The sequence below is a fragment of the Rhincodon typus genome, chromosome 28 (genome assembly GCF_021869965.1).
Source record: "Rhincodon typus isolate 14 chromosome 28, sRhiTyp1.1, whole genome shotgun sequence".
Lineage (NCBI taxonomy): Eukaryota > Metazoa > Chordata > Chondrichthyes > Orectolobiformes > Rhincodontidae > Rhincodon > Rhincodon typus.
The window spans coordinates 17,915,022-17,930,553 of NC_063359.1; positions in this window are offsets into that span (position 1 = coordinate 17,915,022).

Consider the following 15,532-nt stretch of genomic DNA (forward strand, 5'->3'; position numbering starts at 1 on the left):
CTCGTACAACTGAAAAAACTCCGAAGTTATGTTAGTCAAAGTTGAGTTTAAAAATTCTACATGGATTGTAATATTTCAAACATTTGTGATTGTGAGACTTTTTAAATTATGGGCTGAATTCTCATATTTTGGGCAAAGTATTTTCTGAGTGAGATTCATGGACCCCATTCCATCATTGCTGATGGTCAGACGGCTCCAAGAGTGGTGACTTTGTACACTTTTCACTGTACTCCTTAACTTCTGTACTTCACTACACATGACAATAAACCTAATTCTAATTCTAATTCTTTTCCCAGTTAATCTTCCGCTCTTCATCTCGATAATTTTGCAAACGGCCTTCACAGTGCCCATCTAGTGGAATTGCTCACAGCTACAGAACTTTGTAAGATTCACGCCACTGACTCCATATTAAACTACAACTCTACGACTAACTCTGCAGCACTGTTTTCTATTCATTCACAGGATATGGGCATCATGAGCTGGTTCAACTTTTATTGCCAATCCCTAACTGGCCACAGAACAGTTAACATCAACCACATTGTTGTGGTTTGGAGTCACATGCAGGCCAGACCAGGTAAGGATAGTAGATTTCTTTCCCCGAAGGAACCAGTTGGGTATTTTTCTGACAAGTAACAGCACTTTTGCATTCATCATTTGATTCTTAATTCCAGATTTTTATTGAATTCAAAGGTAGGATTCAAACTAGGGTCCACAGAACATTACCCGGGTCCCTGGATTAATGATCTAGTGATAATGTCACTAGGCCAACACCTCCCCCTATGTGCTACAAGTTAGGAACTTCCCTGGTGATCCTGCACTGTCGTCCCCAAGGAATTGGCCAAGGAAGGCACATTAGCTTCTTGGTTTGCTGACAGGACCCTGGAGGAGTTTGTGGACAGGTAGATGGAGAGGAGGGCATTGCTGCATCCTGCCGACCAGCAAAGGATGCTATACCATTAGACCTAGTCCCCTGAGATAGCGAGCTAGTTCAGTGCAGTTTCCAAATGAAACTCAATGCACAGCAGTGTCAAAAAAAGGTTGATGATTTTCTGTGCTCCCTGAGGGTAAGTGCCAATAAGTTGCTACCTCTCTGGATTTCTCCCAGTGCCCCATGCAAATAGGAGTATGAATATAAGGATAGGGCAGACAAATGCATGTTTGAGGAGTGGGTGCAGGGGGTGGGTATTCAGATTTTTGGATCATTGGGATCTTTCTGGGGCAGAGGTGTCCTATACAAGAGGGACAGGTTGCACCTGAACTGGAAGGGGAGCAATATTCTGGCAGAGATATTTACTAGACTCACACACGAGGGTTTAAACTAGCCTGGCGCCGCAAACAGTAGTGAGACAAAATAGAAGGTTGTGGCTTATCCAGAAGTTAAAGACAGCATGTTAAATAGACAAGGCAGGCAAGAGCATGGCATGGAATGAGGGAAGACTGATGAATTAAACTGTATTTATTTCAATGCAAGATGTCGGATGGATAAGGCAGATGAACTCAGGCACAGATGAGAACATGAGACTAGGATATCACAGCTATTACAGAAACATGATGGAGAGAGGGACAGGACAAGCACCTTAATGTTCCAGGTACCAATGTTATAGGAGGGGAGGTACTGGGGAGTGGGACTGGGGTTGGTGGGGTGGGGGGCATTGGGGCACAGCGAGTGGTGTTTTTGATTAGGAAAACATCATGGCAGTACATTGAGATATTCCTGAGGGATCATCTAGTCAAGTTGCATAGCTGGAACTGAGAAATAAGAAAGGGCTGATCACTCTGAAGGGATTGTACTGTAGGGTCTCCAATTGTCAGTTGGAAGTTGAGGAGCAAATATGTAGGGAGATTGTGGATAGCTGTAAGAATAATAAGGTTTCAAACATAGACTGGGACTGCCGTAGTGTTAATGGCTTGGATGAGGAAGAATTTAAGTATGTAGGAAAACTTTCAATATGTAGATGGCTGTACAAGAGAAGGAGCAAAACTCAACCTCCTCTTGGGAAATAAGGTGGAACAGGTGACTGAGGCATTAATGGGAGAGCACTTTGGGATCAGTGACTATAATTCTACTAGTTTTAAAATAGATATGGTCCACAAGTTCAAGTTTAAACTAGGGCAAGGCCAATTTGGATGGTATTGGACAGGAACTTTCAAAAGTTGATTGGGAGAAGCTGTTTGCAGGTCAAGGAACCCTCCAGCATCCACATTCAGAAGATCATCAGAAGCCATTTCTGGCACCTCCAGCAAGATGCCACCACCAGACACATATTCACCTGCCCTCCCTTGTCCACCTTCCGCAGGGACCATTCCTTCCGGAACACCCTGGTCCAATCCTTCTTCAATCCCAACACTTACCCATGGCACCTTCTCCTGCAACTGCTGAAGACGTAACACCTGCCCATTTACTTCCTCCCTCCCCAGTATCCAAAGGCCCAAACATACCTTCCAGGTGAAGCAGCACTAAACTTGCACTTCCCATAATCTAGTCTACTGCATTCGCTGCTCACAATGTGGTCTCCTCCTTTGTTGGGGAAGCAAAGCATAGACAGGGTGACCACTTTGCAGAATATCTACGTTCTGCCCGCAAAAAAGACCCTGAGCTTCCAGTTGCCTGCCACTTTAACTTTACTCTGTTCCCTGGCCAACATCTCTGTCTCAGACTTTACTGCAGTGTTCCAGCAAAGCTCAGCACAAGCTGGAAGAACAGCACGTCATTTCCCTCTTGGGGACCCTGCAGCCCCCCTGATGCAATACTGAGTTCACTAATTTTAGGGCCTAAACTCTCCCATGTCCTAGCCCCCTGCCCCACACACCAGGCATTGTTATCACATAGCCTGCCATTACTCACCACCGATTGTTAGTCACTAACAGTCTCCATTAACAACTATTCATCCTACTGACCAGATCGTTATCAACTCCTTTGTCTGTCCAATTGCTCTTCTCTATCTTTAAGCTCTAACCCCACCTAACGTTTACTCTTTACTCCATCCGTCTACCTATCTTCTGCATATAAACCAACATTTTCTTCTGAAGAAGGGTCTAGACCCGAAATGTCAGCTTTCCTGCTCCACTGATGCTGCTTGGCCTGCTGTGTTCATCCAGCTCTACACCTTGTCTCTTTTCCTAGCTGTCGTCAGTTCCAAGGAAGGGTCAACAGACCTGAAACGTTAAGTCTGATTTTTCTTCACAAATGCTGCCAGATCTGCTGAGCTTTTCCAGCAACTTCTGTTTTTGTGCAGGTAAAGGGACGTCTGGCAAATGGGAGGCTTTCAAAAACAAGATAACGCAGTTCAGGGCCAGCATGTTCTTGTTAATGTGAAGGGCAAGGCTGGCAGGAGTAGAGAACACTGGGTGACTAGAGGTCTGGTCAAGATAAAGAAGGAGACATATGTCAGGTATAGACAGCTGGGATCAAGTAAATCCCTGAAGAGTATAGAAGGTGTAGGAGTACACTTAAGATGGAAATCAGGAAGGCTACAAGGGGACATGAGATACGTTTGGCAGATAGGGTAAAGGAGAATCCAGAGAGATTCTACAGATATATTAAGTGCCAAAGAGAAACTAAGAAGAGGTTAGGGCTGCTTAAAGATAAATGCAGCTGTGTATGTCTGGAACCACAGGAGATGGGTGAGATTGTAAACAAATATTTCTTATCAGTGTCAGATATTGTTTTATAGGTCTCTTCACCAATCCACTCACAAGTGCTCTATATTTACTAATACTGCATTCTCATTCATTCATAACTCTTTTACTAACTCACTCACCAGCGCACTGTGTTTACTGTACTGCGTGTCATTCATTCATTCATAAAACTCCGGTTTTGTAGTACATTTTACTATTACAAGATAGACTAAATTGAAACATCCCTTCCAACCCATTACTGTTTCTTCACACCTTCAATCCTTGTCGATCCTATACGGTGTTTAGACCTCTTTCTATATCAAAGGCTACCCGTAAATAAGTGTCAATATTGTAACCTATTCAGAACAATGCCATTCCAGCCATTGTGTCCCCATGACTCACGCGAAACTATGGAAACATTATAATATTAATCAGCCCTTAGCAACCATCTCTCATGACCTAAATGGATTGCAGAACATCAGAGCTTCCTCAGCTAGTATGTACCTGTTAAATACATATTAAATAGGGCTGCTATCCTCTTTAAAAAATTTGCGATCAAATCAGCGCCTCCATGAAACTGCATAAATGAATGAGTAAAAAAACTGTCAAACCAGTAATAGTAAGTAAAATCTCACAACCCAGCTGCAGTTATCAGTTTAATATCCGTACGTGTATAGTTTCTAACTTATTTAGATCATACAGGTCTAGTATTTTTACTAACACTTACTAAGTTTAGCGATAAAAGGACTAACACTTCTAAATTATGCAAACTCAGACTGGACAGATATTCTAATCCCATCAGGAGTAACAGCCAGCATTTAGCAAATGTTTAAACCATCTCCTGCTTCCCCAGGACAGATGTCGTGCAAACTTTGTGTACAATAGATACAATTATGTAACACCATCATGCTAGAATTTTAATATGTATAAGAACTGTTTATAAAGAGGCTACTGTTAGAACTGTATTTCAGATTCAATCGCCGCTTTTAACTGTGCTACTGTGAATGCTCAATGAAGAGGCTATTTTCACCACTTGCCAATCTCGATTATTATTGAAGCATGATCCATGAGACCATAAGACATAGGAGCAGAAATTAGGCCATTCGGCCCATCGAGCCCACTGCGCCATTCAATCATGGCTGATAAGTTCCTCAACCCCATTCTCCTGCTTTTTCGCCGCAACCCTTGATCCCCTTGACATTTAAGAACCTATCTATCTCAGTCTTAAATGTACTCAATGACCTGGCCTCCACAGCCTTCTGTGGCAGTGAATTCCATAGATTCACCATTCTCTGGCTGAAGAAGTTTCTCCTTATCTCCGTTCTAAAAGGTCTTCCCTTTACTCTACAGCTGTGCCCCCGGGTCCTAGTCTCTCCTACCAATTGAAGCATCTTCCCAATGTCCACTCTGTCCAGGCCATTCAGTATTCTGTAAGTTTCAATTAGATCCACCCTTATCCTTCTCAACTCCAATGAGTATAGTCCCAGAGTCCTCAAACGTTCCTCATATGTTAAACTTTCCATTCCTGGGACCATTCTCATGAACCTCCTGTGAACCTGCTCCAGGGCCAGTACATCCTTCCTGAGATATGGGGACCAAAACGCCACACAATACTCCAAACGTGGCCTGACCAGAGCCTTATAAAGCCTCAGTAGTACATCCCTGCTTTTATATTCAAGTCCTCTCAAAATAAATGCCAACATTGCATTTGCCTTCCTGACTACTGATTCAACCTGCAGGTTTAGCTTGAGAGAATCCTGGTCTACAACTCCAAAGTCTTTTTGCACTTCAGACTTCTGAATTTTCTCCCCATTTAGAAAATAGTCCATGCTTTTATTCTTCTTACCACACTTTCCCACGTTGTATTCTATCTGCCACTTCTTTGCCCACTCTCCTAATCTGTCCAAATCTTCCTGCAGCCTCCCTACCTCCTCAATACTACCTATCCCTCCATCTATATTTGTATCATCTGCAAACGTAGCCAGAATGGCCACAGTTCCTTCATCTAGATCATTAACGTATAAAGTGAAAAGTTGTGGTCCCAACACTGACCTCTGTAGAACACTTCTTGTCACCGGCTGCCATCCCGAGAAAGACCCCTTTAACCCCACTCTCTGCTTTCTGCTAGACAGCCAATCTTCTATCCATGCTAGCGCCTTGCCTCTAACACCATGGGCCCTTATCTTACTCAGCACTTTGTAAAAGGCCTTCTTAAAGTCCAGGTAGATAACATCCATTGGCTGTCCTTGGTCTACCCTGCTCATTACTTCCTTAAAGAATTCTAGCAGATTCTTGATGAAACCATGCTGACTTTGCCCTATTTTACCATACACTTCCAAATATTCAGAAATCTCATCCTTCACAATGGACTGTAATTTTCCGTCTTTTGCCTTACTCCCTTTTTAAACAGGGGTGTCACGTTCGTGATTTTCCAGTCCTCTGGGACCCTCCCTGACATCAGCATTTACCATGGAGAAAGACATGGAAGCTAGGGAACTCAGAAACAAAATAGCAATGTCTTGAAAAGAGTCCACATTAAAGAAGAGGAGTTGCTGGAGTTCTTAAAATGTATAAAGATAGATGAATCTCCAGGACCTGATCTTGTGTATCCCAGGACATTGTGGGAAGCTAACGAAGAAATTGTGGGACCCCTAGCAGTAATATTTGTATCATCGGCAGGTGGAGTGCCGGAAGACTGGAGGGTGGCTAATGTTCTGCCATTATTTAAGAAAGGCTGTAAAGAAAAGCCAGGGAACTACAGATTGGTGAGCCTAACATCAGTAGCGTGTAAGTTCGTGGGGATTCTGAGAAACAGGATCGATACACATTTGGAAAGGCAGGACTGATTAGGAGTAGTCAGCGTAGCTTTGTGCGTGGGAAATTGTGTCTGACAAATTTGAATCATAGAATCCCTGCAGTGTGAAAACAGGCCCTTCGGCCCAACAAGTCCACACCAACCCTTGAAGAATCCTACCCAAACCCATCCCCCTGTAACCCACCTAATCTACACATCCCTGAACTCTATGGGCCATTTAGTACAGCCAATCCACCTAACCTGCACATCTTTGGACTGCGGGAGGAAACCGGAGCATCTGGAAGAAACCCATGCAGACACAGGGAGAATGTGCAAACTCCACACAGACAGTCGCCCGAGGGTGGAATTGAACCCGGGGGTCCCTGGCACTGTGAGGCAGCAGTGCTAACCACTGAGCCAATGTGCTGCCCCTTTGATTGAGTTTTTTGAAGAGATGACCAAAAAGATAGATGAAGGCAGAGCGGTAGACATTGTCTATATGGACTTTAGCAAGGCCTTCAACAAGGTTCCGCATGGTAAACTAGTTAGTAAGGTTAGATCACATGGGATCTAGGGAGATCCAGCCAATTGGACACAGTCTCACAGGTCTGTAGTTCCATGGCTTTTCGTTGCAGGCTTTCTTAAATAATAGCACAACATTAGCCACCCTCCGGTCTTCTGGTTTGACTGTAGGAGACAGACAATAATGATGGACGATTGTTGATTAACCTGTAACCAGCAGTGTGCTGCAAGGATTAATGCTATATCCACTGTTGTTCATCATTTATATAAATGATTTGGATGCGAATATAGGAGGTATGGTTAGTAAGTTTGCAGATGGCACCAAAATTGGTGGTTTAGTGATCAATGAAGAAGCTTACATAAGCGTACAATGGGATCTTGATCAACTGCGCTAATGGGTTGAGGAATGGCAGATGGTGTTTAATTCAGATAAATGCGAGGCGTTGCATTTTGGCAAGACAAACCAGGGGAGGACTTGCGCAGTTAATGGTAGAGCGCTGTTGTTGAGCAGAGAGAACGAGGAGGATAGGTACATAGTTCATTAAAAGTGGCAACACAGGTGGACAAGGAGGTAAAGAAGCCATTTGGCATGCCTTCCTTCAGCAGTCACAGCATTAAGTACAAGAGTTGGGATGTCATGTTACAGCTATACAAGACACTGGCAAGGCCATATTTGGACTACTACATACAATTCTGGTCACCCTGTTTTAGGAAGGATGCTATTAAACTGGAAAGGATGCAAAAAGGATTTAGAAGGATATTATTGAGACTGGAAGGTTTGAGTTATAAGGAGAGGCTGGGTAGGCTGGGACATTTTTTCCCCTGGGGTATAGGAGACTGAGGGTTGACCTTATCGAGGTTTAGAAAATCATGAGGGGCATAGATAAGGTGAAAAGCCAAGGACTTTTCCCCGGGGTAGGGGAGTCCAAAACTAGAGGGCAAAGGTAAAGGTGAGAGAGGTTAAAGGTGAGAGGGAAAAGATTTAAAAGGGACCTGAGGGGAAACTTATTTGCACAGGGGATGGTGTGTATCTGCAACAAGTCTCCAGAGGAAGTGGTAGAGGCAGGTACAATCACAACATTTAAAAGACATTTGGGCAGGTACATGGATAGAAAACGTTTAGAGGGATATGGGCCAAATGCAGGCAAATGGGACCAGTTCAACTTAGTAAACCTGATCACCATGGATGAATTGGACTGAAGCGTCTGTTTCTAAGCTGCATGACTTTATGGCTCAATGACTCAAATTCACGGGGCTATGACTTACTCTAACTCTGACACTGCACAGTCATTCCTCCAGGATTCATAGACAATTGTTATTATTCCATGTGGTCTGTCCAATTAATGGTTCTTACACATCTCTCATGCTCCTAAACTGCTAACCCTTCCTGCCCTCTGCACTTCCTGTGCACTCACTGAGGACGCTTCACCAATTCTCCGATCTTGTATCCCCACTGACTGTTTGTCCATCTAATTCCGACATACTCAGGGCCCTGACATAAAACATCAACTTTCCGCTCCTCTGATGCTGCCTGGCCTGCTGTGTTCCTCAGCTCCGCTGTGTTATACTCGTCCCTTCCTTTGTCTAATTGCAGGAGAATTTGGTACATCCCTGGACTGATGGTACAATAGCAACCCAATTGATGTTTCTGAAAGCAGCAGAGTGATTGCACTTGACCTGCAGAACTAAATCTTGCCCAGTCCCTGGACCTGACTGACCATAGCCACCCCCTAGATCGGAATCAATGAAACCCTTTTCTGACTGTGGTGGTAGCCTCTGACTGTCCTGAAGTCACCCTTGACCCTACTAAGTCCTAGTCCCCTTTGATTTTCAAACATGGCCACTTCGTTATTGCATATGCAGTGACTTTGCCATGTAAGCTGCTGACACATGCTGCAAGTGTGACATCGATGTAGCATGGTGCTGTGCAACAATTTATTGAGTACTCTGAACCATTTCCAGCTGCTTGTCTGTCCCCCCACTGTAAAATACAATGCAAATCCCAGAGACTGACAGCCTCCAAGTGAGTGCAAAGTGATTGAGCTCTAAGTAAAGAAGCTAAGAGCCATAAAGTGCATCTTGTGTAGATGTGTGAAATTTGTTTGTGTTTAAAGGCACAAAGTGACCTGGCAAAGTCATGCAAATTTTAGGTGTCCCTAAGTTCCAAAGTGGAATCCTGAAGGGCTGAAGTGGTGTGTGAATTAGTTCAACAGCAAGCTTGCTGATGCTAACTTGCTCAGACAAAGAGTAAAGGAGGACAATATTTATGTAGCATGCAGGGACATACTGATGAAGACAGTGTTGGATGAAGGCTCAGAGAAGCAAGTGATGAGCTGCTGCCACCAGGGTAGCAGCCTGCATTTCATGTCAGGAATTGGCACCATCTCGGCTCCCAGGGACGGAAAGGAGAAATTGAAACATAAAGACGTAGAAGACAGGAGCAGGAGTAGGCCATTTGACTCTTCCAGCCTGTTCCACCATTCCGTTTGATCATGGCTGATCATCAAGCTCAATACCCTAATCCCGCTCCCCCCTCCCCCGCCTGGTATCCATCGATCCTCTTGCCACAAGAGTTATATCCTTCTTGAAACACAATATTTTGGCCTCAACCATTTTCTGTGGGTCTTTTCTGAAAGACAGGCAGTGACTAGTGGGGTACTACAGGGATCGGTACTAGGACCCTCACTATTCACAATGAATGTTAATGATTTAGGTGAGGAAACCACATGCGATATCTTTAAATTTGCAGATGACATGAAGCTAGGTGGAAAAGTGAGCTGTGAGGAGAATACCGAGATGTTGCGGGGTGATTTGCACAAGCTGCACAGGTGGGCAAATGGCAGATGCAGTATAACATGGATAAATGTGAGGTTATCCACTTTGGTTGCAAAAATAGGTAGGCAAATTATTATTGGAATGGCTGTAAATTGAGAGAGGGGAATATTCAACGAGTGTTGTGCACGAATTACTGAAATTAAGCAAGCAGGTACAGCAGGCAGGAAAGAAAGCAAACTAAATTTTAGCTTCATAGCAAAAGGATTTGAGTACAGGAACAAAGGCCACACCTGGAGTATTGTATGCAGTTTTGGTCTCCTTATCTGAGGAAGGATGTTCTTGTTGTAGAGGGAGTACGGTGAAAGTTTACCAAATTAACTCCTGGGATGGCAGGACTGATGTGTAAGGAAAGATTGAATCAGTTAGGATTGTATTTACTGGCAGTTTAGAAGAAAGAGGGAGTATCTCATAAAAGCCTATAAAATTCTAACAGGACTAGACAAGATGCAAGAAGGATCCTCCTGATAGTGGGGGAATCCAGAACCAGGGATCATAACTTGAATATAAGGGGTAAACCATTTAGGTCTGATATGAGGAGAAATTGCTTCACCCAGAGAATGCTGAGTCAACTGAGTCTCAGAATCAACCACCTCACTCTCCATCCTGATGAAGAATTCTTTCATATTATGGTCACTCATCCCCAAGAGGCCACTCACAACTACATCATCAATTATTCATAATTGATGCATAGTACCCAGTCTGGGGTGGCCTGTTTTCTCATTGGTTCCTCAATGTATTGATTCAGAAAACCATCTTGTGTACGCTGTAGGAATTCCTTCTCTACTGTATTGTGACTAATTTGATTCACCCAATCAAAATGCTGATTAAAGTTACTCATAATTACAGTTGTTCCTTTACTGCATGCATCTCCAATTTCCTGTTTAATGCCATTCCCAACATCACCACTATAGCTTGGTAGTCTATATACCAGCCCCACTAATGTTTTTTTGCCCCCTTAGTATTTCTCCATTCTACTCATAGAGATTCTACATTGTCTGAGCAAATATCTTTCTTCAGTACTGTGATATATCCTCTTTAAACAGTAATGCAACTCCACTATCTTCTCCTTTCCGTCTACCTCCCCTAAGTACTGAATAACACTGGATATTCAGTTCCCATCCCTGGTCACACTACAGCCATGTCTCTGTAATTCCATCCACACCATAACCATTTATGTCTTTTACGTAATTAATTCATCCATTTACTTTTGCTCCATGCATTCAGACACAAAGCCTTAAAGCTTGTCTTTTTGACATTCCTTTGTCCCACTCACATTATTTTTTTACTGTGGCTTTATTTGATTCTGACCTTTGATTCCTCTGCCTATCACTCTTAGTGTTTTGTTCTTGTCCTTGATGTCCTTCCTCTGATTCCTCCTCAGCATATTCTCCTGCTAATCTAGTGTAAACCATCCCCAACCATTCTAGCAAATACTCCGTGAGGATATCAGTCCTCGTTCTGCCCAGGGGCAACCCTTTCAGTTTGTACTGGTCCTACCTCCCCCAGAACCTCCCCCATAATGTCCCAGGCATCTGAAACCATTTGAATCACACAATCCCTTTAGACATGTATTCATCTGATTTATCCTGCTATTTCTACTCTGACTCACATATGGCCCTGGTCATCAATCTAAGATCACTACCTTGGAGGTCCTACTTTTCCGTTTGTTTCCACTTCCCTATATTCTGCTTTCAGGATCTTATCTCTTTCTAATGTAAATACCGGCTCTGAGTCTTCCTTCACCCCAGCACCAGGGAGGCAACATAGTATCCCACAGGAGATAGCAAGAACTGCAAATGCTGGAGTCAGAGTCGATACAGTGTGGGACTGGAGGAACACAGCAGGTCAGGCAGCATCAGAGAAGCAGGAAAGTCAGGACTGACCGGAAATGTCAACTCTCCTGCTCTTCTGATGTTGCCTGACCTGCTGTGTTCCTCCAGCCCCACACTGTATCGACGATAGTGTCCAACAGCCTTGTTTGCAGCCTAAGCTGCATAAAAAAGAAGGTTTTAGGATATTAGTGAGATGCAAATATATGGAAATAGTCACCAATCAATAACGAGATTCTAACCTCACCATTTAAGCCTTAAGGGGAAATCGGAACTTTTTTTTCACAACCTGGAGATTCTGAATTTTTCATTTTCAACCAATTTTTCTCACGTTTCTCACCAGTGCCCACGCAGCTCAAGGGGATAGAAATATCCAGCTTAATATCTGTGGGCATTGTGTTGCTGATTATTTAGGTTTCTGTAATTAATGAATTAAGTAAATAAATATGACGTTTTATTGTGAATGATGATTATTCAGGAGCACTGCGTAAGCAATCTCCAGTGTGATCTCTCACAATGCGCAAAATGAAAGATATATTTCATTTATTCATCCACGGGATGCAGTCATCACAGCCTTTTGGGGTGGCGGTTAATTTTCCAGACGATAGTTAAGGCTCAACCACATGCCATGGATCTAGAGTCACACGTAGGTCAGACCCGGTAAGGGGAGCAGATCATGAACCATGACGGCAGTAGTTACATTAGGCTAGCATTTTAATTTCAGATTATTTTTAAAATTGAATTCAAGTTTCACCAGTTACTTGGGGTGGATTTAAAGCCATGTCTCCAGAACATTAGCTTGAGATTCAGGATTGCTAATTTGTGACATTACCATTACACCACTGCCTACATACAAAGCGGAAGAGAAGTTTGTTACTTCAAGAGCGTTTCACTTTTTTTTCCTGTACAGAGTAAGTCACAGCATCTTTTTCAGCTTGTTATTCTTTGAGAGGAAGTTGATTTTGTTTAGAGATGCTGGGCTAAAGTGTAACGGCTGGAAACTGACACACTAAATATTCACCATAATTACAAAATTAGGCCACTGCATGTATGGTACAGAAACATTTCTTTAAAAAAGTGAATATTATTTCAGTTACATTAATTTAACTGTGTCCCTTTTGTAGATATGACCTAATGCATTTTCTCCTGCTTTTTATAGAAAGGGGCTTTTTGTTTTTGAATGCTGCCTTACTTCAATTCATAATGTGATTAAGATTTCTAATAGTGATCCTTTGGGGATTTTTAACAGGCAATAGAAATGCATTAATTTACTGAGAATTTTGTCTCCAAAGGAGATTAATTGATATACTGGAAATGTTCTCATTCAAAAATCATAATACTTAAAAGAGTACAATATGACAGTAACTAAAAACGTTGTTCAAAAAATCCAGTATAACTACTTATTCAAAGTATGAGATGCAAATGAAAAATAAATCCAGTTGAAACCTAATTTAAAGCTGCTAACATTTTGTCTATCATTGGAAATTGGTTGCATTGACTTTCTCTTTAAGAACAAAACAGTTTCGCAGTTAAATTCAGTGAAGAAAAATATCTGTATTGATTGAATACCTTATCACATCCTCAGGACATCTCAAGGTATTTTGCAATGGATCAGAGTTTGAAATAATTCACAGTGCTTACTCAGGCAAAAATGGCCATCTATTTGTGCTGAAGAAGGTCTGACAGAGGCCAACAGCTTACAGATCATATTAATGTCTGTGCAGACTCAGAGATAACACTGCTAAGCCAAATAAGCATGTAGTATTATCAAATCATAGAATTGTAAAGCACAAAGGGGGCCATTGGGCCCATTAATTCTACACCATCTGTTTTTAAAGAACAATCTAATCAGTTCTACTTCTAATTCTTTTCCAACATTCCTTCAAATTATATCCGTTGGATAGGATTCACAAAGTACTCCCAGATGAAAAACGCTATTTAGCCCCTGTCTGATTTCATTCAGTTAGAGAAATTCGAGCTTTCTAACATAAATGTGAAATACTGTAATAGATGGAAAGCTGAACAAAACGTCCTTGACCTAAACATTAACTCTATTTCTCTCTCTGCAGATGCTGCCGTACCTGCTGAGTATTTCAGGCATTTTTATTTTTATTTCAACTTTCTAGTTATTTTCTACATCAGACAAAGTGTTGTTGCATTAAAAATGTCTTTGATTTGGCTTTTACTTTTTAAAAAATGACATCATCATCTCTTCTCAAGAAATCCTCTTTCCTCACAGAATGTGATTCATTTTTTTGGGGGGGATGTGGGTGAGCCTGTGCCAAGCCAAGACTTATTTCTCATGTCTAGCCTTGAGTATTAAGAATTCAGTTTGGGCCAAAAATGTGGGTACTATTAAACTGGTTTGAAATGAACAGCTCCCTTCCCTAATGGATATTAGTAAACTGACTGAGTAGTTGAACCAGTTTGCTTCTTCCGAAAGTCACAAATTACAAGATTGCTTGTGATTAATTCCTTAACTTGCTATCGTAGAATTATAAATACATAGTTGCTGCAATGCCAGGTTAACAATATTACAACCACAATACCATTTCTTCAGCCGTTCTAAATCAGTTCAACACATATCTATGACCAAGCATAATTTTTGACAGCATACATTGTGTGATACCATGGATTTAGAATCTGAATTGTGTTGATTTAGAGACTTTGTGATTGTGCTGACTTTCTACCATGTGACTCAATTACAAGAGCTAGGGAATATCATTAATAAACGGAAAGGCTTTTCTTTTTCTGTGAAATTGGCATTGGTTTCTTCCTGTCTGTGCTTCCCTTCATGTTACCTTGGTGTCACCAGATGGAATCAAGTATACGTAAATCTTGGAAGAATTGAGATGTTGCCAAATATCTTGTCACTTACACTCATGTCCTCCTGAAAGAGTTAACACCACACAATATAACAATATTACACACACTTCTGTGCTCAAATATTTTTAAATCAGTTCAATCACTTTTTTAAATAGCTTGTTTATAAATTTCTTCTTAGGAATTTCCAATATAACTTGAAATTTTGCATATGAATTAAAATCATATGAATCTCGTATAAATTGGGTGGCATGGTAGCTCAGGCGGTTAGCGCTGCTGCCTTACAGAGCTAGGGAACTGGGTTCAATTCCACCCTTGGGTAACTATCTATATGGAGTTTGCATATTCTCCCCATGTCTGCAGGGGTTTGCTCTGGTTTCCTCCCACAATCTAAAGATGTGCAGAACAGGTGGGTTGCCAAGGGAAATTGTCTGTACTGCCCAGGATTGTGAAAGCTGTGGTAAATGTGGGGGTCTGGATGGGATGCTCTTTGGTGGGTCAGTGCAAACTTGATGGGTTGAATGGCCTCTCTCTGCATGTAGAGAATCTAAATTAAAATCATAAGCAAATATTCTTAAAACAACAAAGCATAATTTACAACCCACATGTTGTTTGAAGCAATCTCAAATATTGATATGATATATAACATACTTTAGGTTTAATCCATAAACAAATAAATATGATGGATTTAAATACACGTAAACAAAGTTACTGCTGCAGGATCTGCACAGATTTGAGAAAAGATATAATACGTCATAACATTATAGTCAAGCTAGATCATCACTCCAAAATAAACATTTGTGCAATGAAAAAAATATACGTCCACACTGCCCTGCAAAGAGCATCCTACCCAGTCCCACCCTATTCCTGTAACAGTGCATTTCCAATGACTGATCCACTTAGCCTGCACATCTTTGAACTGTGGGAGGAAACTGGAGCATCCAGAGTAAACCCATGCAGACACAGGGAGAATGTGCAAACTCCACCCAGACAATCGCCTGAGGGTGAAATCAAACCTGGTGCTGTGATCAGCAGTGCTAACATCTGAGCCACCATGCTGTCTGAATGTAGTGAGACAACAAGGTGCAGGGCTGGATGAACACAGCAGGCC